General features: G+C 39.4%; 1 pseudogene; it reads right to left on the bottom strand.

Moving 5' to 3' along the window:
- The window catches only part of LOC126755797 (uncharacterized), a 107,518-nt pseudogene that overhangs the window by 79,981 nt on the left and 818 nt on the right, over positions 1 to 26,719 (bottom strand).

Raw genomic sequence — 26,719 nt, 5'->3', positions numbered from 1 at the left:
TGGTCTGTTAAAAATATAATATGGTACATAAGAGACTGCGAATACTTAACCGAGTCGTACTTAAAACAATAGTTTGAATATATTTCAAAAAATAAAGCTTGAGTGCAGCAATATACAAGAAGTTAATAGGGATTTGCACTTAAGCGGAGTACTACTTAACCGGGATTGACTGTACACATAAATCAGAGGAATATTGATTATTTTCTTTGAAATATTTCTTGACTTGAAAATCGACAAATAAACCATGTTGTCATTTTTATTCTAATATATTTGAATATACTTATATTTGCGGGGTTGTCACTTTTTCCTTCTCATATATTTCAGAAATATATTCAATTTATGATTTTTAGTTTTTGAAATCATCGCGAAAAGACGCTTGTAGGTAAGGCATGCTCGGTGAGATGTAAAGGCGTCTGCTTTTATGAATGAATCGAATATGGTTTTTAAAAGTACGTTTACGTTGATGAATAAAAATTTTCTTGCTGTGTAATTTACTATAATGATGCTATTTGAGACGATTATTGTTCTTGTAGAACAATATTTGTAGTTTTTGCGGGCGACATATTTACTTGTGTATACCCTGCCAACCATGAGCGGGAAAAAAACCACATAATCAATGGGTAATCATGCGGGTATACATGTGTAGTTTGCCATAGGCCGAGCGAATATTCTACCCATTCACGTATGTATACATGTGATCAGAGATCTTTGTTGCGCTCATTCAGCAGTGTCATATAAAAAAGTATATCTGTCCTGCTCTAATGTCCCCAATCGACGGCTGACGGCTGATGCAGGGTTGCATTTTTTATTCCTACTTTTAAAATTTCAAACTAAACTTTTTAACTTTTATAATTTTTTTTTTTATTTTATTTTTTATATATTTACAAAAAATTTATTACAGTTTATATGAATAAAAATATATTTAATTTACAAAAATATTTAATATCTGAAAAAAGATTGAAACAAAATAAAGGTTATTAATACCTAAAAATAAATAATAATTACATTGAATTTGTAATATCGAAAAGAAAAAGAAAGATTAATTGTATAAAATGATAATAATATCTGAAAGGAAAGATTAATATTATCTGAAAAAATAAAATACGTGTATTAAATACGAATAGAATTTACTCTGAAAACAAAGATTAATTAATTAAAAATGATAATAATATCTGAAATAAAAGAATAATATTATCTTATTATTTAAAATATAAAGCAAACATTTGTTTTCTCATATTATATTGGATTTTGCAGGCCGCCTTAAACGCATCAAATACATACTTATGTACATATGTAATTATTTTTGCGTATTATATTGGACTGCTCAATCCAATTTTAAACAACACACACTTTTTCTCACATACTTACTTAACAATTTATATTTGCTGCTTCTGATGATATTGCTGCAGATGCTATTTCTAATGCTATAAACCCAAATGAAGAATTTATTTGCAAATTATTTAAAAAAAAAAATCATTCGCTTACCTTCTTGTTGTACGAGCCTCCTTTACGATGGTACGATCACGAACGACATGCGTCTTTCAATCGCTTTTTTTTACCCTTTTCGGGATATTCTATTGTCACTATTGACAATAATGTTTTCTCCTTCGCACTCATTCAAATAAATCAAGAAATGAAACAAACTTTTTTTCATCGCATTTAGGTAAACAAAAAATAACCCGAAAATGTGCGTTAGTGTTAGAGTATAGAGAAAAAATGTGTAGTTGTATTGGAATATTTGTCATAAGCGGGTAGCCGTGGTTGGCAGGGAATGTATGTACATATAGAACAGCGCGCGCATATTTTGTTACTGATAAATGATATCTTGATGAGAAATTGATTTTTACTTACATACATATCTGCAGGATAGATGCGTATGAAAGTCTTAAATGATAAAATATATGATATATATATATTATTGTGGTAATATATTAAGTTATTTAAGATATTATGGTAATATATCATATATATAGCATATATATGTACATATGCATACATATGAAATTATATTATTTTATCAAAGATAAGAAATTTTTAAAAAGTAGCTCATTTGCCCATTAAATATAAATAATGGGTTGTTAAAAAAGTCTTTCGATATTTTTATTGATTTTTTTTTATTGAAATTGAAATGAATTTTTGATGACTCATGCCCAGCTCTTGACCGATGCTACGGCTGCTACTATGCCTGTCTCTTTCGACCAATTCAGCGATTTTATCGCAATTTTCGATGACAGGCCTTTCGGAGCGTGGCGCATCTTCGACCACCTCTACACCAGAACGAAAACGTTGAAACCATCGTTGTGTGGTGGAAAAGAAAACTTTATCGGGTCCATAAACTGCACAAATTTTATTGGCGGCTTGAGATACATTTTTGCCTTTATCGTAGTAGTACTGTAAAATATGCCGTATTTTCTCTTTATTTTGCTCCATTTTTGCGACGCTATAACTCACGAACGACATAAAAAACCAGAATCAATCAAACACGTATTAGCGCGTGAAATAAGCTTTCCAAAAAGGTATACATAGCATGACCCGATGCGACGAATAAAACTAGAAGTACGCGCTTTCAGCGCCAACTAGCGAAAATACCGCAAGATTTTTTTGACAACCTAATATTGCTTGGAGAATTGTATAATTTAATAATAATGTTATCAATTTTGCAAGAATTCACAAAAATTCGCAAAATGATATTCATATCAATTTATATGATAGCATGTTCTTCTCTTCTTAATTGGCGTAGACACCGCTTACGCGATTATAGCCGAGTTAACAACAGCGCGCCAGTCGTTTCTTCTTTTCGCTACGTGGCGCCAATTGGATATTTCAAAGTATCCAGGTCCTCCTCCACTTGGTCCTTCCAACGGAGTGGAGGTCTTCCTCTTCCTCTGCTTCCCCCGGCGGGTACTGCGTCGAATAGCAGGAATCGCCTTGCCCAAACCTCGTTTGGTATCGAACGGCTCGGAGAGGTCCTTCCCGATTCTGACGGTCGTTTTGGTGTTGCTCAACGTCAGCTTTCACAGCCGTATTAGTTTTGCGGGGATACCAAATTCAGACATCGCGGCATAAAGGCAGCTCCTTTTCGTGCTGTCGAAAGCTGCTTTGAAATCGACGAAGAGGTGGTGTGTGTCGATTCTCCTTTCACGGGTCTTTTCCAAGATTTGACGCATGGTGAATATCTGGTCGGTTGTTGATCTTCCAGGTCTAAAGCCACACTGATAATGTCCAATCAGTTTGTTGACGGTGGCCTTTAATCTTTCACACAATACGCTCGATAGAACCTTATACGCGATGTTGAGGAGGCTGATCCCACGGTAGTTGGCGCAGATTGTGGGGTCTCATTTTTTATGGATTGGGCACAGCACACTTAAATTCCAATCGTTGGGCATGCTTTCGTCCGACCATATTTTGCAACGAAGCTGATGCATGCTCCTTATCAGTTTTTCGCCGTCGTGTTTGAATAGCCCGGCCGGTAATCCATCGGCCCCCGCTGCTTTGTTGTTCTTCAGGCAGGTTATTGCTATTCGAACTTCTTCATGGTCGAGCAATGGAACGTCTTCTCAAGCATCATCGATTGGGGAATCGGGTTCGCCTTCTCCTGGCGTTGTGCGTTCACTGCCATTCAGCAGGCTGGAGAAGTGTTCCCTCCGCAGTTTGAGTATGCTCTGGGCATCGGTGACTAGATCACCTTTGGGGGTCCTACAAGAAAATGCTGCGGTCTTGAAACCTTCTGTAAACCGCCGCATTTTTTCGTAGAATTTTGGAGCATTACCCCTGTCGGCCAGCTTATCAAGCTCTTCGCACTCACGCATTTCGGCCTCTTTCTTTTTCTGTCTGCAAATGGGTTTCGCTTCCCTCTTCAATTCTCGATATCTGTCCCATCCCGCACGTGTTATAGTCGATCGTAACGTTGCGAGGTAGACAGCCTGTTTTCTCTCCGCTGCGACACGGCACTCCTCGTCGTATCAACTGTTCTTTTGCACTTTCCGAAAACCAATGGTTTCGGATGCAGCTGTACGTAAGGAGTTTGAAATGCCGTCCCACAGTTCCCTTATACCGAGTTGGTGACGAGTGCTCTCAGAGAGCAGGAGTGCAAGCCGAGTAGAAAATCGTTCGGCAGTCTGTTGTGATTGCAGTTTCTCGACGTCGAACCTTCCTTGTGTTTGTTGGCGTGCGTTTTTTGCTGCACAGAGGCGGGTGCGAATCTTAGCTGCGACAGGATAGTGGTCCGAGTCGATGTTAGGATCTCGGAGCGCACGCACATCTAAAACACTGGAGACGTGTCTTCCGTCTATCACAACATAATCGATCTGGTTGGTAGTTTTTCGATTTGGAGACAGCCAGGTGGCTTGGTGAATCTTTTTATGCTGGAATCTAGTACTACAGATAACCATATGTATTTCGGGCCCCGGCGAAGTCGATCAGCCTCAACCCATTTGGGGATGTTTCCTGGTGGAGGCTGAATTTACCGACCGTAGTGCCAAAGATACCTTCTTTGCCCACCCTAGCGTTAAAGTCGCCAAGCACGATTTTGACATCGTGGCGGGGGCAGCTCTCATAAATGCGCTCATAAATGACATCTTTGGTCACAGGTTGAAGAACCTTGCTTTGATGCGGATTGTGGCTAGACGTTCATTCACCGCAGTGAATGATAGTACTCGGCGACGGAGTCTCTCTCCCACCACGAATCCCACACCAAACTTGCGCTCCTTTATATGGCCACTGTAGTAAATGCCACAAGGGCCTACTGGTCTCTGTCCTTGTACCGTTCATCGCATTTCTTGGTCGGCGGTGATGTCAGCCTTTATTTTCACGAGGACATCAACCAGCTGGGCAGCGGCATCTTCCCAATTAAGGGACCGGACATTCCAGGTGCATTGTCCTTATTTCGTTTGCCATGGTCGTCATCAAAAGGGGGGTTTCTCATCCGAGGCTGTTGGTAGTTTTTCGTTGGGGTATGCTTTTTACGCGGCGGGTCCCAAACCCAGCGCACAACCCTATGTAGAGGATGTTTCGCCTTCTCTCTTTAGCTCGCCTTCGAACGGATGTTCTTAAGCTACCCAGAGAATACTTGGTCAAAGACCGGAAGTCGTGAGCTGCTTGAGTCATATGTAAAAGGATCGTTTCTGGCCACTCCCAAGTGAATGGCGATCAGAGAACTTTCCTCACTTGCGTAAACTTCTACACATGACCCCATCCTCCATAGCATGTTAGCGTATAGGAATATAAGCCAAAGGTCAACATACGTCTGTAATAGTAATGTATATTTCTGAGCATAATTTTCATTCTATTCTCAGCTCTGTTCACTCATTTCTGTTAAAATTTCTCCTGCCGAGCCAAAAGTGGTGAAATCGACTAATAGAAAGTTCATGCCTCTTGACAGTTCACACGCTTGTCTGTAGTTGGACCTTTTCTATAATATACGTTCTCTGCCACAACAACAACAACGTGCGGGATGGGCTAGAGTATGAAGAGCATAACAAGCTGACCGAATGGCAGTGAAAACATAGCGCCAGGATAAGGCGAACCCAATTCCCCAATCGATGACGATTGAGCAGACGTGTTCTCTTGCCCGATCGTGCTGGGGCCGATGGATTGCTGGCCGAGCTATTCAAACACGGCGGCGAAGAACTGATAAGTAGCTTCTTTGTAAAACATGGTCGGACGAAAGCATGTCCAACGAATTTAAGTGTGCTCTACTCAATTCGCTAAAAGGGAGACCCCACAAGGGGATACGTCTTTTAACGATCGGATATAAGGTTCTAATGAGCGTATTGTGTGAAAGATTAAAGCCTACCGTCAACAAACTGATTGGACCTTATCAGAATAGCTTTGAACCTAAAAAATCAACAACCGACCAAATATTCATCATGCGCCAAGTCTTGGAAAAGACCCGTGAAAAGAGAATTGGCACACTCCACCTTTCCGTCGATTTCAAAGCTGCTTTTGATAGCACGAAAAGAAGCTGCCTTTATGCTACGACATCTGAAATTGGTATCCCAGCAAACTCCAACTCCAAATTCAACTGACAATGTAAGTTCTTCCCGCGATTTGGGTTTTAACCACAACCACCACGAATCTCCACAAAGGACCAAACCCAATATGCAGATTGAAGTTACCTCCAAGGGCTAACTGCTTCCGTGGTATCAGGTTAAAGTCTTTGGTATGACCTTGTAACCGAAGCTACGACCAGTTGAGCTTCCATACAGGTGGCCAGGATCTTAGTCGCTCTTACGACAGGCATGCTTTACCACGGGTATATTCGGTTTCCCCCCGAACCCAAGGAGGTCCCCCCTACTCGCAAGGGGGAGTCACTGTGGACAACGTCCGGTGTGTTTTACGTGGGCACCTGCTAACGACAGGCTTACTCCACGGCCTTCAAAAGCACAGCGGATCATATCAATGCGTTGATCAGCGCCCTGAGAATTCAAAGCATAGCCGAAACTACTACCAGTTGAGCTTCCATACGGCTCTGGACTGGTGGCCAGGGATTGGACCCCATACACACATCACTTACACACACCAATCATACAGAAACTAACCCTAACTTCCAGCTAACCCCCTTCCCCGCTTAAATAGTTCATGCGCAAACGATCCTAACTGTTCGGTATTCCGGCTAGTGGAGATCACACCACTAACATCTAAGTGTCCATCAGTCCAGCTAATCCCCATACCACCCAAATTCCTATGTCCGAGTACATCGGGCACTCCGCAATCAAATGCGACCAATTTTCCGACCCCGCCCCACAAAAACACCCCGACTTATCCGAAAGGTGCCACTGATGCAAAAATGCATTCAGAGGCCCACGCCCTGTAAGCAAGAAACCCAGACTCAGACAAAATCTGAAGTCTGGGTTATCCTCAACGAACCCCACGTCCCGAATGTACTCGTACGTCACTCGGCCGTTAAGACTACTGTCCCAACGTTTTTGCCACCTACACCTAACCCTATCATCTAGGAGCCTCTTGCTCCCTGGATATCCCTTCCTCTCCACATCATCGTCGGAAATCCAGTCATTCCGCAGCAATGACACACTCAAGCCCCTTCTTAACCTGAATGCAACAGCACGCTGTATGACAATCAGGTCAAGAGGGGGTGCACCTAACAAGACCTGCATCGCATCCGTTGAGACGGTGCGACATACAGGCAAACATGGAAGCAGCATGCAACGCTGGATTGAGAGGAGTTTTTGAGACCCCCAGACAGTCGTGGCTGTCTCCCACCATACAGGGGCTCCATAAGTGGCACAGGCCACCGACAAGCCACGATATATGGTGCGGACAGCACGACGTCCGAGACCCCAATCGCTCCTCAAAATCCGTCGTATTTTGCCTGCAGTTGCCTGCAGTCGCACCTTTCGCCAAGTGTGGAGTAAAACACATCCTTTCACTCATGGTCAGTCAAAGATATTTGACTTGGGTCACATATCTGATGCTGACCCCTTCACACGGACAATCGGTGGACACACCGGTGACAATCTGCCCTTAAGCAGCATTGTCACCGTTTTTTCCCTCGATATATCCACCCCCACACCTAAACCCCAAGGATTAACAATCTCTAAGAGATCTCCTCCCGCCCGCTCTAATTCAGGCCTCGAGCGACCTTCAACCATAAGAAGAAGGTCGTCCGCATACGCACAACATTTACAGAGTGGCTCGAGCTGCCCAAGCAGAGTGTTCATCATAAGGTTCCAAATATATGGACAACAGATGGAACCCTGCGGGCAGCCACGAACCACTCCAATCTCCACACTCCCATTCATGCCGACAAGAGAGGCCTTTCTGTCCGAAAAATAACTCCGCCAAAGAGTAATTTCCGGACAGCCAAGCTCCTCCAGCCGTTGCACCCCTCGATCCCAGCTTAGGTAATCAAACGCCCCCTTGAAGTCAACAAATATGCCAAGGATATACTTGTTGACATTCTCCCTAACGACATTCTGAACATAGAATCACGCATTCTCTATACTGCGTCCTTTCCTGAACCCATCTAAGTGTCCATCAGTCCAGCTAATCCCCATACCACCCAAATCCCTATGTCCGAGTACATCGGGCACTCCGCAATCAAATGCGACCAATTTTCCGACCCCGCCACACAAAACACCCCGACGTATCCGAAAGGTGCCACTGATGCAAAAATGCATTCAGAGGCCCACGCCCTGTAAGCAGGAAACCCAGACTCAGACAAAATCTGAAGTCTGGGTTATCCTCAACGAACCCCACGTCCCGAATGTACTCGTACGTCACTCGGCCGTTAGGACTACTGTCCATTACTTTCTCCTTTGTTTCCCTTGCAAATTCAAATGAAATTGGTCGACAAAATCTAGTTGAAGAAGGTCTGTAATTACGCCAATACTCAATATTGTTATCTGATTGCAGCATTAATGGGACCATAGAGAGTAAGTACATACTGCCATCATTCACATCTTTGGGTAAATTTTGTTTGTATTCTGCATGCCCAGAGGACCCATCGCAGCCCCACTTGCTTGTAAGAGTGTAGTTGCACGGCGACAGTGACTCCAATGTTTCTGTTGAAAAAGTTTCCAAAATTCGATTTGTTGTGTGGTCCAGCAAACTTTGAAGTTTGACTGAAGCGCTTATTTCCGTTACATTAATGTTTTCTGGATAGCATTTTTCTTTTTCAGTCGATAGCTTGTTGTAAGGTGGAAAAATATTGTACCCTTCAGATTGCAAAACATTTCTTATGGTATTGTATTGCATCTTTGTTAAATCAGCATCAATTATTAATGCTAATACAATTGAAGAATCAATATAGGCCTGAAAGTATACTACATTTTTTGTCTTATTGACCATTTGTTTGAAATATTGGAAGTGACTTTTGAAATTAAAATCGATGTTACTAAACGGGACGGTAACTGGCGGTTGTTTTTTTTTTTTTTACTTGAAAGCACAGACACGGAACTTTCATTTTTTTATAGTAAGAGGGCTAAGCAAGGCAAAGCACATAAAGTTTTTTTCCATCAAAAAATGAAAAGTTGATATTTTTGAGTATAGTTTTTGAAAAATTATAAAAATTAGCTTACTTTGCCAATTTCAATAATTTTTTTTTTATAAACAAGTAGGTGCTATATTTTCACTAAAAAATAAAAGAAAAGCCATAGCTATAAACTTACACACAAAAAAAATTCTTTATTTGGACAATAATTTTAATCTGATTTTATTGAATAACTTTCCGTCGACTTCTGTTAGTTTTTTTAGCTATAAAATTTCACTTTTTATAAAAAACCTTGTTGAATTTTTCTTATCCAAATATTTCTTTACAAAACAAAATCATTAAAGTTTTGAAATTGGAAAGTGGAAAAATCCTATTTTTTCCGCCGAAATGCCACTGTGCGTCGGGTTGTTTTTGTGGGGTGGGGTCGGAAAACTGGTCGCATTTGATTGCGGAGTGCCCGATGTACTCGGACATTAGGGATTCGGGTGGTATGGGGATTAGCTGGACTGATGGACAATTAGATGTTAGTGGTGTGATCTTCAGTCGGAATACCGAACAGTTAGGGTCGTTTGCGCGAGTTATATGTACATACATGTACATATATGTATATATATATATATATATATATTTATATATATAAATAATATTTTACCAACATACTTATCATATACTTACACATAATTACTTAAATATAAACATGCATATATGTACATGCACAGCTAGACGAAAACCAATAACTTGTAAACAAATGAGATGTTAAAATGTAATACAAAATAATGCAACCACAAACAATGAAGACATTCATTTGTCAACAACATGTGCAGCAACAATGCTGTGATAAAATAACATTCATCGGCGATCAGGACAACCGCCATATCACCTGACAAATGTCTGTAGCTAATGTTGTTGTTGTCATAGCAGTAATGATCAAACCAAAGAGCGACCGTTAAATGGTCCGATTAAGCAAACAACAAATTGTAAGGATAGCGGATATAAAATATTTGTTTACTCACTACGATAAATAGGCTAAGCAGTTAGAAATAATTTTAATTTATGTTTCGGATGTTAATGAATAAAGACATATTATTCTGACTCGCAGTACGTGGACTTATTTTTCTTTAACTCGCGTGAACTATTTAAGCGGCGAAGGCGGTTAGCTGGAAGTTATGGTTGGTTTTTGTATGATTGGTGTGTGTAAGTGATGTGTGTATGGGGTCCAGCCCCTGGCCACCAGTCCAGAGCCGTATGGAAGCTCAACTGGTAGTAGTTTCGGCTACGAGGTCTGACCGGATACTTAATTCTAGTACCACGGGGAGCAGGAGCCCTCGAAGGTAACTCCAACCTGCTCAAGCGGACTGGCCCCTCGGGGAGTATCGTGGTGGTTGTGGTTAAAACCCAAATCGCGGGTAGAACTGACTTTGTCAGTTGAATGTGGAGTTGCATTGCAACCGGGTGCCGGACCCAAAGCACGGCAGAGGTTTTAGATGGGCCTCGAACCCTACCAAGGTGGTTAGTGTGTCCACACTGCCAATTGGTACTGAAAAAGCTTAGCATTCTCAGGGCGCTGATCAACGCATTGATTTAATCCGCTGTGCTTTTGAGCGCCGTGGAGTAAGGCTGTCGTCAGCAGGTGCCCACTTAAAACACACCGGACGTTGATCCGCTGGCGTACCACTAGCGTAGAAGGTTCACGGACAGAAAGAGTCTGGAGCAGCTGCTCTCCAAGCGCGTGCGTCTGAACGCGCTGAAAAGTGCAACCCACGCAAGGGCCCGCTCAATAACAGCGACCACCCAAGCGGTCGATTATGGCGTGCTCGCGGTGGCACAGCCCACAACCCAAACCAGTTGTCGAATTAAGGCCACTCAATTGTCCGCCGGCCGGACAGAGTCCCCGTAATGGGCCGGAGTCGACCGATGTGGCGCTGTACCGAATCGCACCGTGGGCTAAACGGTAACGCTGTTACGACCGGTGGTCCTTACAGGAGTCGCAATCTCCAACGCTGGACAGACGCTTGCACCCTTTGGTCAATCCTGTCCAGACTCTTCTGACACCGAACCAACTAACCGCCAGATGCTCAGCACAGAACTACTGGCAGGAAGTCCAGTCAGCAAGAGTGCCAACAACACGGAGCTACACTGGAACCGTGCGTAGATGATCACGTTGTCCGTATATACAGTAGTAATTATAAATTACTTACCGCTACTCACGACGATTTGGCACACAAAAATGCACAAAAATTGCACAAAAAGGTGTACCGCACAAATCATTCGCGGTCAATAACCCACGCACCCAATGATCGCACAAACAATTCACCGACCGCTACACACGCGCGCCAGGCAATAACGGTGCCAGCCAAGTCGCGTAAACAAACGACCGCACAAAAGAGAATCGCAAAAAATCACCGAAAAAAACACTTTGAATATCACAATGATGCGCACGTACGTCTATCCGCGTCGACAGTCAACTAACGAATGAGTCACTGTGGACAGTCATAAATTCGAAGTTGTAGAAAATTTCGTCTTTCTTGAAAACAGCATTAACAGCAACAACAATGTCAGACTCGAAATCCAACGCAGAATAACTCTTTCCAACAGGTGTTACTTTGGACTGAGTAGGCAATTGAGAAGTTCCTCTCTCGACGAACAAAAACCAAACTCAATAAGTCACTCATTATTCCCGTCCTGCTATATGGTGCAGAGGCATAGCTGTTGACAACATCTGATGAGTCGACATTACGAGTTTTCGAGAGAAAGGTTCTGCGAAAGATTTATGGTCCTTTGTGCGTTGGCCACGGCGAATATCGCCATTGACATATTTCAGCAAAATCAAGAATTCAAAATCAGCGCGTCTGCGCTGGCTAGGTCATGTCGTACGTATGGACGAAAATACTGCAGCTCTGAAAGTACTTGTTAAGAATTATGGGCAATTCTAAAATTGGTGTAGCATTGTAGTTGGTGTTTTGAAAGATATTTTTTAGATAAAGCTTATTTAAGCTCATGTTAAACGCTTTTATACAGGCTACACAATAAATCTAATACAAATTATAGCATGTAAAACTGTAGTTCATTACTTTATAACGGGTTATTCAAAAAGAGCGCTACGAAAGTTATGTTTAATTTAAACAAAAATGGTTTTTTAATATCAATGAAATTCTTTATTCCTGTGAAAGTACATTCGATGGCATTATGTATGGAACTCGATTTCTTTTGCATGGCCACCACGGGCACGCTTGCAGAAGTCCAGACGCGGAACCCAATTTTCAAACATACATCGATATTTTTACGAAGTACATCAATCGTCGCCGGCTTGTTGGCATAGATCATAGGCTTGACGTAGCCCCACAAAGAAGAGTCTAACGGAGTCAAATCGCACGACCGAGGCGGCCAATTGACTGGAACATTTCGTGAGGTAACACGTTCACCAAACTTGGTTTGCAATAAATCGATTGTGTGTTGTGTGTGGCTTGTGGCGCCGTCCTGATGGAATCACATATTGTTCCAGTCCGTATCATCCAATTCTGGCCAAAAAATTTCGGTTATCATTGAGCGATAGCGATTCCCATTCACATTAAAATGCTCGTATGGACCAATGACGCAACCGGCGCATAAACCGCACTAAACCGTAATTTTTTCGGAATACAATGGTGACTCGTGGAGTATGTGTGGATTGCTGCCTGACCAATGACGCATATTTTGCTTTTTGACGAAGCCATTCAGCCAGAACTGAGCATCATCGCTTGAAGATGAGTTTTCGATGAAAATTCGGTTTTTTTTTTCAACTTGTTTCTTAGCCCAATTCACGAACGTACGACGATTCTGGTTGTCAAGCGGCTTCAGTTCTTTTATCAATTTTGTCTTGTACAAATGTAGGCCAAGATCTTTTTGCCAAATTCGCCACTACGACGTCCCAGAAATGACCAATGCTTGAGAATGACAAGTCAGAGACTAATTAGGGTCGTCCTTAATTGATGCGCTAGCGGCAGAAATATTCTCGAAACTACGTGCACTTCTTTGACTCACTGGCACGGGAACATCTTTTTCTGTGCCGATTTGTTCTGTTTTTTTTTTTTAAGTCCTGTTTACTTTGAAAAACACCTTGTATACAAACATTTGCTTGCCTTGGTGCGTACTATTTAAACAACAAACTTTTCTTCAGCTATCAAATTGGCTTTTTAAGTTAAGATCTTCACTATATATATACATAAATTTGCAAGTTTATATAAATAGTTTATGTTTAGTGCCCTTCCATACCCAATATATACATTATGTACTTGTATATCAAAAATACACACTAACTGTCTCTTGTCTGTGCAATTAATTTTTTCAGCAGTCGCTGCCGGTTGCCGCTTTTGTGCTGCCGTCTGCCGATTGCATTTTCTCAGCCAAAAACGTGTCAAAATGGCAAATTACCGAGTGTTAACTTTGCGTTAATTTTGGCGTATATCAATGCAGAATGGCTGCCGAACACTTTGGCAAATGTACTGAAATGTCGCTCATAAGCCGTGACAGCTGGCATTGTTAGATTTCATTCGCGAATCACTTACGCCATTAGCCCGCATTCACTGGTGTTAGATGCGGCAGGATGGTAGTGCTTGCAGAATTGAGAGGGTGCTGGTGACAGCCTAAGGCCTAAAAGTAGGCTACGCTGGGCATAAAAAAGGGCCAAACACTCACACACACTAATTTTTAGGGCATTCTGCCAGCAGTTGCAGCCGTTCGTTTTGTTTCTGTTTCAATTTTTTGTTGTTGCAGTATGTGCCGCAGTGATGATTTATTGTTATTAGATTTGGTTACAAATTTCATACATGGGGTTTGTAAAGATAAAAAATGATTTTTTACGAATCTCGAAATAAAAAAAAAACAGGTCGACAGTGAACTTTTTTTCAAATAATTGCGTTTCACTTTTCGTGGCTTTTAGAGCAACAAAACAAATTTATTTTACTTGATTTGGTGGTGGAAGGGTCGTGAAATTCTATTAGGTGGAGTCTGTTTAAATAAGTTAAGCCTCCTCTATCTGCTGGGAATAAAATGGCGCACCCTAACAAAACGAACAAATTGGAAACTACCATAGTCGATGACACCACACTCGTACACAACACAACTCACTACACTACATCAACCCACTCAGCATAAAAGATGGTCCCCTGAGCAGATACGACTCCATTCGTTCTAAACAATCCGATGCCCTACTGCGCCGCGTAAATATTACATTTGGTATTTTATGCATCGTTGCACACATCCGTGCTTACATTCGCTATCAATATTCGATTCTATACATCCTGCGCCGCGTCAACACTACCTTTGGCTCCAATCCGCCCGCGCCGACGTATAGCAAACCATTGGAGAGTAATTCGATTCCAACAGAATTTTATATAATATCGCACAGAACCATTTGTTAAATAAAGAATAATTATAAATATATTGTGCTTTTCATAAATACACTGTTTTTTCTTTTTAAACCCTCGCGCGGGTGTGAGTGCAAATTGAAACATTTAATACACTGATTTGTATTCCCCAATAAATTGGGTCAACATTAAACTGAGTCCACACACCTTACTTAATTCAACCTAAACACACCAAAGGAAAATGAAAGTTCTTTCTTATAAGGTGGGTACTAGTCTGGCATTATTTTAGATTAGCTAATGTCATTTTGGGAGGTAGTTTAACATTAATGAAATAAATTAACTTATGTCTTAAAATATGGTCAGACCTTGTACTTCGGTAATAGTTTAAAAACATTTTTTATTTTTTTTTGAATCTGTTCTTCTTTAGTAAATTTGAAGAAAGTAAAGTGTTTAAGTTTTGAAATATTAAGACATCGTATCAGGGTTTTATTGATTAAAAGTATGTTCGAGGTTATTTACTGGTTATCCTACTGTATAAAACATTATGATGAAACATGTTTTCCTTTCCTATGTACCGATAATATTTCTTCGTCCTACTGATAACTTTCTGTTAATTTTCGATGTTCCAGTAATGTGTTTGCGTTTATAATTTTTAGGAAAAGTGACTGGCTTTGCATCAAATAATGGGTACTGATTGTAGTGCTAGGGAGAATCATCTTTAAGGTCAGGCCAGCAAAATTATATTAAAGGCTTCCTTAAAAGTACGTTTCTCACGGGAAACATTAGTTGAGATTAGCTTTTTCCTTATAATGAAATACATATACAGTCGATTACACTTTCTAAACGTGCAATGTTTATTTACAATATTCTACATTTTGGAATATTTATATTCAGAAAATGTAAAATACTCCAAAAAGTGTTCTTTTAGATATTTAAATTTCAAGAAAAAATAGAGATGGATTTCATGCTTTCCAAATAGACTATAACATTATAGCCAGTCTCGTTTTTGAATAAATAAATATGGACCAATGATTTCCCCTGCCCAAAGAGCATACCAAACCGTGACTTTTTGAGAACGAAACGGCATCTCAACAATTGGGATCGGGATTTACTGAACTTGTCACACACTTGGAGGCCGTTCGGCTTCAGTTTGCAAAAGAGTTGGATTTTGTTAGCTCCCAAACCAAGATTCTTCCTAAAAAACTTCCATAAATGTATAGGTTCAGCTGTTATTATTGTGCGTGATGTCGAATGAACTCATTTAGACCATCTTTGATACTATGTTCCACAACAGAGTGGTACGCACTGTACGGCGTCTCTGAAAATGCGCATTATCTACTAGATAAAACTTGAAGCGAAACCGATCCATGGCTGCTCGAATTATTGACTCTGCTGGGTGATTATGTCGCCTAAATATTGGACGCAGCGCATGATGTGTCACACGAACCGAATCTATAATTTGATAATAAATGTGTACAATTTCCAAGCGTAATTGTGTTTATTATAAAATTACAAACCAAACTAAGTAGAAATCAAGTAACAGCTGTCAAAAGCACTAACTCCGAAAAAACAAATGCCTCAATGAAAATCACAAGTCTAAGAAAACATGTGTTACTACATGTAGGAGTTTATGATTTTGGGAGGAAACACAAGTGACGTACAATCTTGAACTTTTCAAACTGGGGCAGGCAATTGTTTCCTAAGGACATTTTAGTCAAGAGATCTCTATCTCCCTATTGTACTTGTTGAAGTTTCAAGCTCAATTAGTGTAAGCAATTTTGCAAACTGCAAAGTCTTTATTGTTGTACTCAACCAGTTTATGCATTTTTTATGTATTTTGTATTTTTTATACAGCACTCTTCGAACATAGGGAATACAGCTGCAGCAAAAATACTATAAAAGTAGAGGCGTATATACTCCTTTGTGATTTCTTACAATGCCTCAACTAGGCTCGATTTATTTAGCAATGATATCAACTTCTACTTCAACTGTGCATTCATCTACTTACCTCTGTCTATCCACCGTGAATTGCTCATTCTGCAAATACAGTTTTATATATGTATGGCTGACGCTTAAGCAATTTATAACTACAGTTCAATACGAGCGGACATAGGCCAGGATATGCAAGAGATCGCGCTCACAATAGAAGTTATAAGAGAAAGAAAGCTGGTGATGAATTAAATATATACATATGCATATAACATATATGTTAGAAGCAAGGGTTAAAAGTCTCAGAAAATTTACTGAACTTGAATTAATGGAAAAAAATATTACTGAAAAAAATCTATAGAAAGCATCTGAAAGGAGTACGCTCAACAAAAGACAGGTGAAAAGTCTGAAAACAGACTGCGGATAAACTGCTTAAGGTAAGTAGTAAAGGGTTGCATATATTTAGGCGTACGCACGTTTTCCTCAATTATGCTTTCGCCATGTTTTACAGCACATGAAAAAGCAATTTCACTGGAAAGTGCATAATTTAAGGAAACTTTTCAGCGAACACTTTCAACAAAAGATTTTAATGGGGGCGAGAATGTGAAATTCATAAATAATATGTAAAGTACTTAGAGTACAGGAAAGAATTCGAGAAAATATAACCATATATGAATATATAGGTATGTAGGGATACTTATATATGCATATTGATGACTTTTGGCAAAACGAGGAACGCTTTCAAATTATGAGAAGAATAAATAATGTTGATGATTAGGTTGTTTTTCTGAAAATAAGCTTGAAACAAGTAAGGAAGGGCTAAGTTCGGGTGTCACCGAACATTTTATACTCTCGCATGATAAAGTGATAATCGAGATTTAATTATCCGTCATTTACATATTTTTCAAATACCGTATTTGTGTAAAGTTTTATTCCGCTATCATCATTGGTTCCTAATGTTTATACTCGTATTATACAGAGAAGGCATCAGATGGAATTCAAAATAGCGTTATATTGGAAGAAGGCGTGCTTGTGAACCGATTTCACCCATATTTCGTACATGTCATCAGGGTGTTAAGAAAATATTATATACCGAATTTCATTGAAATCGGTTTTGTAGCTCCTGAGATATGGGTCTTGGTCCATAAGTGGGCGGCGCCACGCCCATTTTCAATTTTTAAAAAAAGCCTGGGTGCAGCTTCCTTCTGCCACTTCTTCCGTAAAATTTAGTGTTTCTGACGTTCTTTGTTAGTCGGTTAACGCACTTTTAGTGATTTTGAACATAACCTTTGTATGGGAGGTGGGCGTGGTTATTATCCGATTTCTTCCATTTTTGAACTGTATATGGAAATACCTGAAGAAAATGACTCTGTAGACTTTGGTTGACATAGCTATAGTAGTTTCCGGGATATGTACAAAAAACTTAGTAGGGGGCGGGGCCACGCCCACTTTTCCAAAACAATTGCGTCCAAATATGCCCCTCCCTAATGCGATCCTTTGTGCCAAATTTCACTTTAATATCTTTATTTATGGCTTAGTTATGACACTTTATAGGTTTTCGGTTTCCGCCATTTTGTGGGCGTGGCAGTGGGCCGATTTTGCCCATCTTCGAACTTAACCTTCTTATGGAGCCAAGGAATACGTGTACAAAGTTTCATCATGATATCTCAATTTTTACTCAAGTTACAGCTTGCACGGACGGACGGACGGACAGACAGACATCCGGATTTCGACTCTACTCGTCGCCCTGATCACTTTGGTATATATAACCCTATATCTGACTCTTTTAGTTTTAGGACTTACAAACAACCGTTATGTGAACAAAACTATAATACTCTCGTTAGCAACATTGTTGCGAGAGTATAAAAATATATTTCCACCACCTCAAAATATGAAGTGTATATAAATATGTAATCACAGAGGTATATAAGTTTCACTAAAACTGTCACTGTTCTGATGGTGCGTTTAATTAAATTAATAGAAATAAAGAAGAACAGGAATATGAATAATTTTTAAACAAAATAATTTTGTAAATGAAATAGTTTAATTTTGCTTTCTCAGTTTTATGAGGTTTTTACTGAAATTCTAGTATAAATTTTTAAAATATTCGAAATTTTTTACTCATAAATAACTTTATTATACACTAGGAGACCCGTTCACGTTTTACTGTGGCTGACACCTAGATAATACTACCAATACCATCTACTTGATTTCTATTAGTTACATTAGAACTCTTAGTTAAGGAGATATAGCATTTTTAGTGAAACAACTTTTGTTAAAAATTAATGTAAAGAAAATACTGCTGAAAATTAATGTAATGAAAATACTGCTGAATTTGGGCTGTGCACCAGTGAAATCAACCGAGTCCAATTGACAGTCAGCCTAGTGGACTGCATATTATGAAACGGTTCTCAGTCGTGGAAAGACATAAAAATCGGCTGGGAAGGTTATGGCATCAGTCTTTTGGGATGCACGTGATATATTATTCATCGAATGCGTATTTAGCAATTTTATTATTTTTTGAGAAGGATCAGTTTAAAATTGTATGCATATACTTACCGTTTAAATATTTCACTGCTCTGTGCCAATGCTTCAAAAAGATTTCTGTCTATCTCAAATTAGAATCGACCTTTATATCAACACTCCAATTATTCCGCTATATTTTTATGCTAGAAATCACGTTTGGTTTATTATGAATGCATTTGCTTCTTTTGCCCATAATTTAGCAAGGTATCCGAAATATTTTTTCTTATTATCAGATAGAAAAATTTATATCCCGCTTCAAACTACTTGAAAAAATATCTTGTTCCTTAGGTTTTGTAGGAAATTGAATGCTCTACGAAAAAGGTCTCCACGATTTTTTCGGAAACCCAACCGTTTGAAAGATATTAACGGTTGAAGTTTGGTTATTTTTGGGAAAATTTTTTATTTCTTATGAATTTTAGAACTCAATGAAAATAATCATTATGAATGATGAAACTCAAGTTTTTTGGAGAGGTGTCTATTTTTCAGAGTACCAAACGAAAAAAAAAATTTTTTTTTGATCCACCTTAATATGCATTGATGTTTGACGATGAATATCTCATAAATCATAAGAGACCATTTTTATAGGGCAGTAAATTTCCTATAAAGCTATGAGTTTCATCATTCATAATATTTTTTTTTTCATTGAGTTATAAAATTCATAAGAAATAAAAGATTTTCCAAAAAATAATCAAAATTCAACCGTTAATATCTTTTAAACGGTTGGGTTTACAAAAAAATCGTGCAGACCTTTTTTGTAGAGCATTCAATTTCCTCCAAAATCTAAGGAACAAGATATTTTTTCAAGTAGTTGGAAGCGAGATATAAATTTTTCTTTCTGATTTATTATCATATATCGCATTCGATGAAAAAATAGAAAACTGTATGTAGGAGGACCTTCCCGTTACAATTAAGAACTCATGCGTGGAGGGCTTTCTTAGAGGTGTCTAGGAACCTATTTTTCCGAGTACCAAACAAAAAAAATTTTTTTTTTTTTTTAATCAACCTAATATAGATATAATACTGTAATGATATTAGGGCACAGTGGTTTCTATTTTTTTTATACCGGGAGGATATACAAGTATATAAGTTTTTCACAATGTGTGTTACACTCAATAGGAAACGTCGTATTCTCTATAAAGTAAATATACAAATGATCAGCGTGTCGAGCTGCGTTGATTTAACTGTGTCTGGAGGCTTCTAACGTACCAAAGAGTCTTAACTTAAGTTCCTATTACCTTCCTTTGAAAGCGCTGAATGGCAATAAAGTTTTGACTTGAGCTACCCCCTAGTTGGGCTCCGTAGGCCCAAACTGGCTTCAGAACTTGATTGTATACTAACAGTTTGTTTTGAATTGATGGAGTGGATTTCCTGCCAACCAACTAGGAAGTAAAGTTTAGCAAATTTCATATCAAGCTCATTTCGTAGCGTAGCTTAGCATCTAAGCTGATACTTAGATACTTAGCTCTGTTATGATGTGACAAAGAGTATTATTTAAACAACGTTTACAAATCGTTCAAGTTTATTTTGAAACTCCACGTTTTTAGAAAATGTATTTCGAGCGCTTCGCAACTCCGTCACGTATCTTGAGACCCAGCATTCATTATTGGATAACATTCGATCAAATATATCACACCCAGCATACAGTGATGAAAATATAGCATCCGTAGTTGAGAGTGTACACGAAGACCGTTGAAAGTCGATTTTGGACTGGCGTGTGGAACGACTTGGCGTGTTTGTTGTCAAGATCATAAATTAAAAGCGTAGAAAAAAAGAGCTTATTCCAGAAATGAAGCAGATCGCCCTTCCCAAGTGACATCGCTTCCCACTATCGGCTGTTGAAAATTTCCTAAAAGATATAACGTTTTGGAGCCAAATTTTGTTCAGCAATGAGGGCCCATTTCTAGCTCAAAGAGTATGTAAATAAGTAAAATTGCCGCATTTGTGACGAAGAGCAACCTAAAGAGATTCAAGAGGTACCATTTGATCCAGAAAAATCAAAGGTTTGGTGTTTTTTTGTGAGCTGATGCAATAATCGGTCCATATTTCTTCAAAAAAGATGGTTTCAGCAAGACGGCGCCACCTCCCATACATCGCATCAATCAATGGCTTAATTGAAAAAACACTTCAGTACATAATTTCATGTTTTGGGCCGGTCGATTGGAAATCAAGATCGTGTGATATCACACCGTTAGACATTTTCCTGTGGGGATATATAAAGTCTGAAGTCTATGCAGACAAGCCCGCTTCGATGCACGCCTTGGAGCAAAACATCACGCTTGTCATTCGCCAGTTACCAGTCGAAATGCTCGAACGATTCATCGAAAATTGAACTCAATGGATGAAACATCTAAGACGTATCCATAGTCGTAGCCAAATAAATGCCAAAAGATGCTCTTTAGAATGATAATAAACATTTAATTTTAAGTTTCTAAGTTTTTTTTTAATATTGTTGAAATATTATTTGGTATACCTATTGCCATAGAGTATCATTTGCAGCTCAATATAGTATACATTATGTATGTAACTATGTGCTCAAGATGATTTCCTCTTTCCATTTAGTGTTTCGGATTTTCTATAAGATCGTTTTCAAAGCCAAAAATTTCAATAAATTAAAAAAATTTAAATATTAATTACTTAAGTAATATTACAAAACAATTTTACTTCTGACTGTAAAGTTACGATAAGTATACTGAACTAAATTTTAATTAAAACAAATTTCTTTAACAAAGGAATTTTATTGTTTTATGGTAAAACACAAGTAAGCACTGGACGAAACTAAAAATATAGTGATAAATCAATTGTTGACAACCGCTCGAGAAAAACATGAATAAAGCCCTTTATGGTGCGTAAACACACCTATGCATGTATCATCTCCTTTATTACCCTATTTTTTACGACATCTATTAGTTTCCTTTTGTTGTCAGAAATTATCGGAAAGTAGTGATTAGTTTTCGAATATAAAATTTATGTACGCCTGCAGCATTTAATAACCTTTATCAGGCCATTGTGAGGAAACATATACAACAACAACAACTGTGTCTGTGTATATTAACGCTCGCATTTAAGCCGCCAGTCATTGTCTGGCTTACTTGGAAATGATTTCCTTATTTGCTCAAAGCAATCATTGGAAATGAGTGAGATAAATCGATGCTAATATTAAGATATGTAAGTATAGTCCGATGGAAGGCAAATTCATTGTTGCTTATCAACTCGAATGGTAATTGAATTTTATTTGAGTTACCGGAGAGAAATAACTATTTTTATATAGGCAAAGTTTGATTAGTTTGAGTATGATAAAGTGCACTCAGGACAAGTTGAGATAGGTGCGTATGTATGTAAGTATATGTGTGTCTTTATTTTTACAAGAAAGTTGCTAAGTTGAATGGAATTTTAAAATGTTTATGTATAAAACTATTGTAACTTATAGCTGCCTTGCGATTACGAATAAATTTGAATACATGTTTTACTCATCCACCATTGACCTGCAATATAATTTCGATACTAAACCTAGACTAAATGGTAATGCTTGCGAAACTTGCTATCAATCAGAAAGTAAATAAATTTGCAAATCCCATCCCATCCCATAATGCTGTCAAACAATAAATTTTTTTCTGGTAATTGTAATAGCAAAGAATGTCAAAACTAGAAAAACAAGAACCATCGTCATCAAACCTATTGATGAAGCAGCTTTTTTGGGGTAGAAAGTATATAGATATGAGAATCCAATACTGAACACTCTATACTACATTCTTGTTTGAGATTAGGAAAGGAAATCGAAGCCAAAGCTTTCTCAAGACAAATAACAACTAACACTTATAAAGCTCTCTGCTTGATTAATATGAGCAATTTGTAAGGGAATTTATTATGACACCCTTATAAATACATTTCATGTTATTCCAGTGAAGAAAATTAAGAGTTTTAAGTCATCTTCAATCAACTCTTCCATTCTTCTGTAAATTTTTACGAATTTATGGCTCGAAGCTTGACATTTGCTGCTTACAAGCAACCATTCTCTTTATATAGCTATAACTTATCCAAGTGATAGTGGGACATGGCGCCATGTCAGTTTTTTATATTTTACTATGATTTTCAAGACGATACTCTCAGAAAGCCGATCCGAAAATCGTAAAATATATTTTAAATGCTTTAAGTTAGTCGTTGAAGCGTGAATCTTATTTTGTTCCAAGCCGTCCGGTTAATTATTCAAAGGAATAAGTGTTCTGGGTGCTTTTTATACCCTGAACAGGGTATATTAAGTTTGTCACGAAGCTTGTAACACCCAGAAGGAATCGTCGTAGACCCTATAAAGTATATATATAAATGATCAGTATGTCGAGCTGAGTCGATTTAGCCATGTCCGTCTGTCTGTCCTAACATCGACTCGGACCACTATCTTGTTGCAGCTAAGATTCGCACCCGCCTCTGTGCAGCAAAAAATGCGCGCCACCAAACACAAGGAAGGTTCGACGTCGAGAAGCTGCAATCACAACAGACAGCCGAACGATTTTCTACTCGGCTTGCACTCCTGCTCTCTGAGAGCACTCGTCAACAACTCGGTATAAGGGAACTGTGGGACGGCATTTCAAACTCCTTACGTACAGCTGCAACCGAAACCATTGGTTTTCGGAAAGTGCAAAAGAACAGCTGGTACGACGAAGAGAGCCGTGTCGCAGCGGAGAGAAAACAGGCTGCCTACCTCGCAACGTTACGATCGACCACTACACGTGCGGGATGGGATAGATACCGAGAGTTGAAGAGGGAAGCGAGACGCATTTGTAGACAGAAGAAGAAAGAGGCTGAAATGCGTGAGTACGAAGAGCTTGATAAGCTGGCCGACAGGGGTAATGCTCGAAAATTCTACGAAAAATGCGGCGGCTTACGGAAGGTTTCAAGACCGGAGCGTATTCCTGTAGAACCCCCAAAGGTGATCTAGTCACTGATGCCCAGAGCATACTTAAATTATGGAGGGAACACTTCTCCAGCCTGCTGAATGGCAGTGAACGCACAACACCAGGAGAAGGAGAACCCGATTCCCCAATCGATGACGATGGAGCAGACGTTCCATTACCCGACCATGAAGAAGTTCGAATAGCAATTGCCCGCCTGAAGAACAACAAAGCGGCAGGGGCCGACGGATTGCCGGCCGAGCTATTCAAACACGGCGGCGAAGAACTGATAAGGAGCATGCATCAGCTTCTTTGTAAAATATGGTCGGACGAAAGCATGCCCAACGATTGGAATTTAAGTGTGCTATGCCCAATCCATAAAAAAGGAGACCCCACAATCTGCGCCAACTACCGTGGGATTAGCCTCCTCAACATCGCATATAAGGTTCTATCAAGTGTATTGTGTGAAAGATTAAAGCCCACCGTCAACAAACTGATTGGACCTTATCAGTGTGGCTTCAGACCTGGCAAATCAACAACCGACCAGATATTCACCATGCGCCAAATNTTGGAAAAGACCCGTGAAAGGAGAATCGACACACACCACCTCTTCGTCGATTTCAAAGCTGCTTTCGACAGCACGAAAAGGAGCTGCCTTTATGCCGCGATGTCTGAATTTGGTATCCCCGCAAAACTAATACGGCTGTGTAAACTGACGTTGAGTAACACCAAAAGCTCCGTCAGGATCGGGAAGGACCTCTCCGAGCCGTTCGATACCAAACGAGGTTTCAGACAAGGCGATTCCCTATCGTGCGACTTTTTCAACCTGCTTTTGGAGAAAATAGTTCGAGCCGCAGAACTGAATAGAGAAGGTACCATCTTCTATAAGAGTGTACAGCTGCTGGCGTATGCCGATGATATTGATATCATCGGCCTCAACACCCGCGCCGTTAGTTCTGCTTTCTCCAGGCTGGACAAGGAAGCACAGAAAATGGGTCTGGCAGTGAACGAGGGCAAGACGAAATATCTCCTGTCATCAAACGAACAGTCGTCGCATTCGCGACTTGGCACTCACGTCACTGTTGACAGTCATAACTTTGAAGTCGTAGATAATTTCGTCTATCTTGGAACCAGCGTAAACACCACCAACAATGTCAGCCTAGAAATCCAACGCAGGATAACTCTTGCCAACAGGTGCTACTTCGGACTGAGTAGGCAATTGAGAAGCAAAGTCCTCTCTCGACAAACAAAACCAAACTCTATAAGTCACTCATAATTCCCGTCCTGCTGTATGGTGCAGAGTCTTGGACGATGTCAACAACGGATGAGTCGACGTTGCGAGTTTTCGAGAGAAAAGTTCTGCGAAAGATTTATGGTCCTTTGCGCGTTAGCCACGGCGAATACCGCATTCGATGGAACGATGAGCTGTACGAGATATACGACGACATCGACATAGTTCAGCGAATTAAAAGACAGCGGCTACGCTGGCTAGGTCATGTTGTCCGGATGGACGAAAACACTCCAGCTCTGAAAATATTCGACGCAGTACCCGCCGGGGGAAGCAGAGGAAGAGGAAGACCTCCACTCCGTTGGAAGGACCAAGTGGAGAAGGACCTGGCTTCGCTTGGAATATCCAATTGGCGCCACGTAGCGAGAAGAAGAAACGACTGGCGCGCTGTTGTTAACTCGGCTATAATCGCTTAAGCGGTTTCTACGCCAATTAAGAAGAAGAAGGGGAGAGATGCATTTAATAGGCGACCTCCTACTCGGATAAATTTGAATGAAAGCCTTTCCAGATAGACAATTAACCAAATGGTTAAATTTTTCAATATCTGGGATATTTGGATCGTTATGAACCAAGCTCTCGAACAAACTCATAAAATTTATGAATTTTGAATATTCTCCCTTGAATTTCGGCAAATTCATTTTAGGGAGCCTTGAGCTGTGAGAAGCTACAACAGATGTTTCGGCAAGAGAAGTTTTATTTTTCGCTAAAATTTACTTAATTATGGACTTCGTTTCAACGATTATGTCCTCTAACTCCCCTCGGGCCATGCCGTCTTCATCAATTTCTTCAATCTTTGATTGGCACTTCATTAATTTTTCACTATGTGAATTTAATATATCGAGACGACATTCCAATTCGATTGGATCTAAAGACATCGTCTTTGCGAGAAAGCCCGTTTTAATGCTCAAAATACTACTTTTCGGAACCGTTCTTTGACGTCTTAACGATTTTAAGTCCGTCAACTCCTTAATTGGAGACAGGTTTGCGAGAGTTGGCTTTGGCTTGCTCATTTTGCTTGTTTAAATTAAATTTCCGAAAAAGAGACTATAAAGTTTGGCAACAAATATATTAAGAATCGACAACGAAAACGAAAAAATATTGTATATCGATTCCCAAATATACGAAAGCCAAACTAATATGCAATAAAAGTTGGCAACAAATATATTTGGAATCGGTTACGAAAACGAAAAAAAAATATCGATTCCCAAGTATACGAAAGCCAAACCAATAAGTGCGCAAAATGAGCAATAGCACAATAAAATAAATTAATCGGAAAATGTCGGAACGAAAATCGACAAAAATTGCGAAAAAAACGATCGATAATCGTTAATAATCGATAATAAATCAATTTTGAAATTAAGACTTTTTCACCTTTATATTAAAATAAAGGGCTACTGCAAAATCCCAAAATCCCTTGATTCACTTTAAATTTATACATTTAGATATAAACATACGTGGGGTTCAAATATATCAATTGTATAGTATATAATATATGTAAGTTAACACATGACTCCCACGCCATGACTTCCACTCTAAACATCACATCACTACGCTAAATCCATTCGCAGGGAACATGCGACATCAGCAGTTTTGGATGATTCCCATCAACCTTGAAGTCATTATGCTCCCACGCCAGTTGACAGCGCTTGCAATCAGATGCTAGCTGCCAATAGACTAAACAAACAAAGTCGGCAATAAAAGGAACCACAACGTATGAACAGCTGCGGTTCCAGCTTCCTACATGTTTTGTAATTCATAGAATTAAGTACATAGAATAAGGTATGTAGATATATGA

The sequence above is a fragment of the Bactrocera neohumeralis genome, chromosome 4 (assembly GCF_024586455.1).
Source record: "Bactrocera neohumeralis isolate Rockhampton chromosome 4, APGP_CSIRO_Bneo_wtdbg2-racon-allhic-juicebox.fasta_v2, whole genome shotgun sequence".
Classification (NCBI taxonomy): Eukaryota; Metazoa; Arthropoda; class Insecta; order Diptera; family Tephritidae; genus Bactrocera; species Bactrocera neohumeralis.
This window is presented reverse-complemented; position numbering and strand designations above follow the sequence as displayed.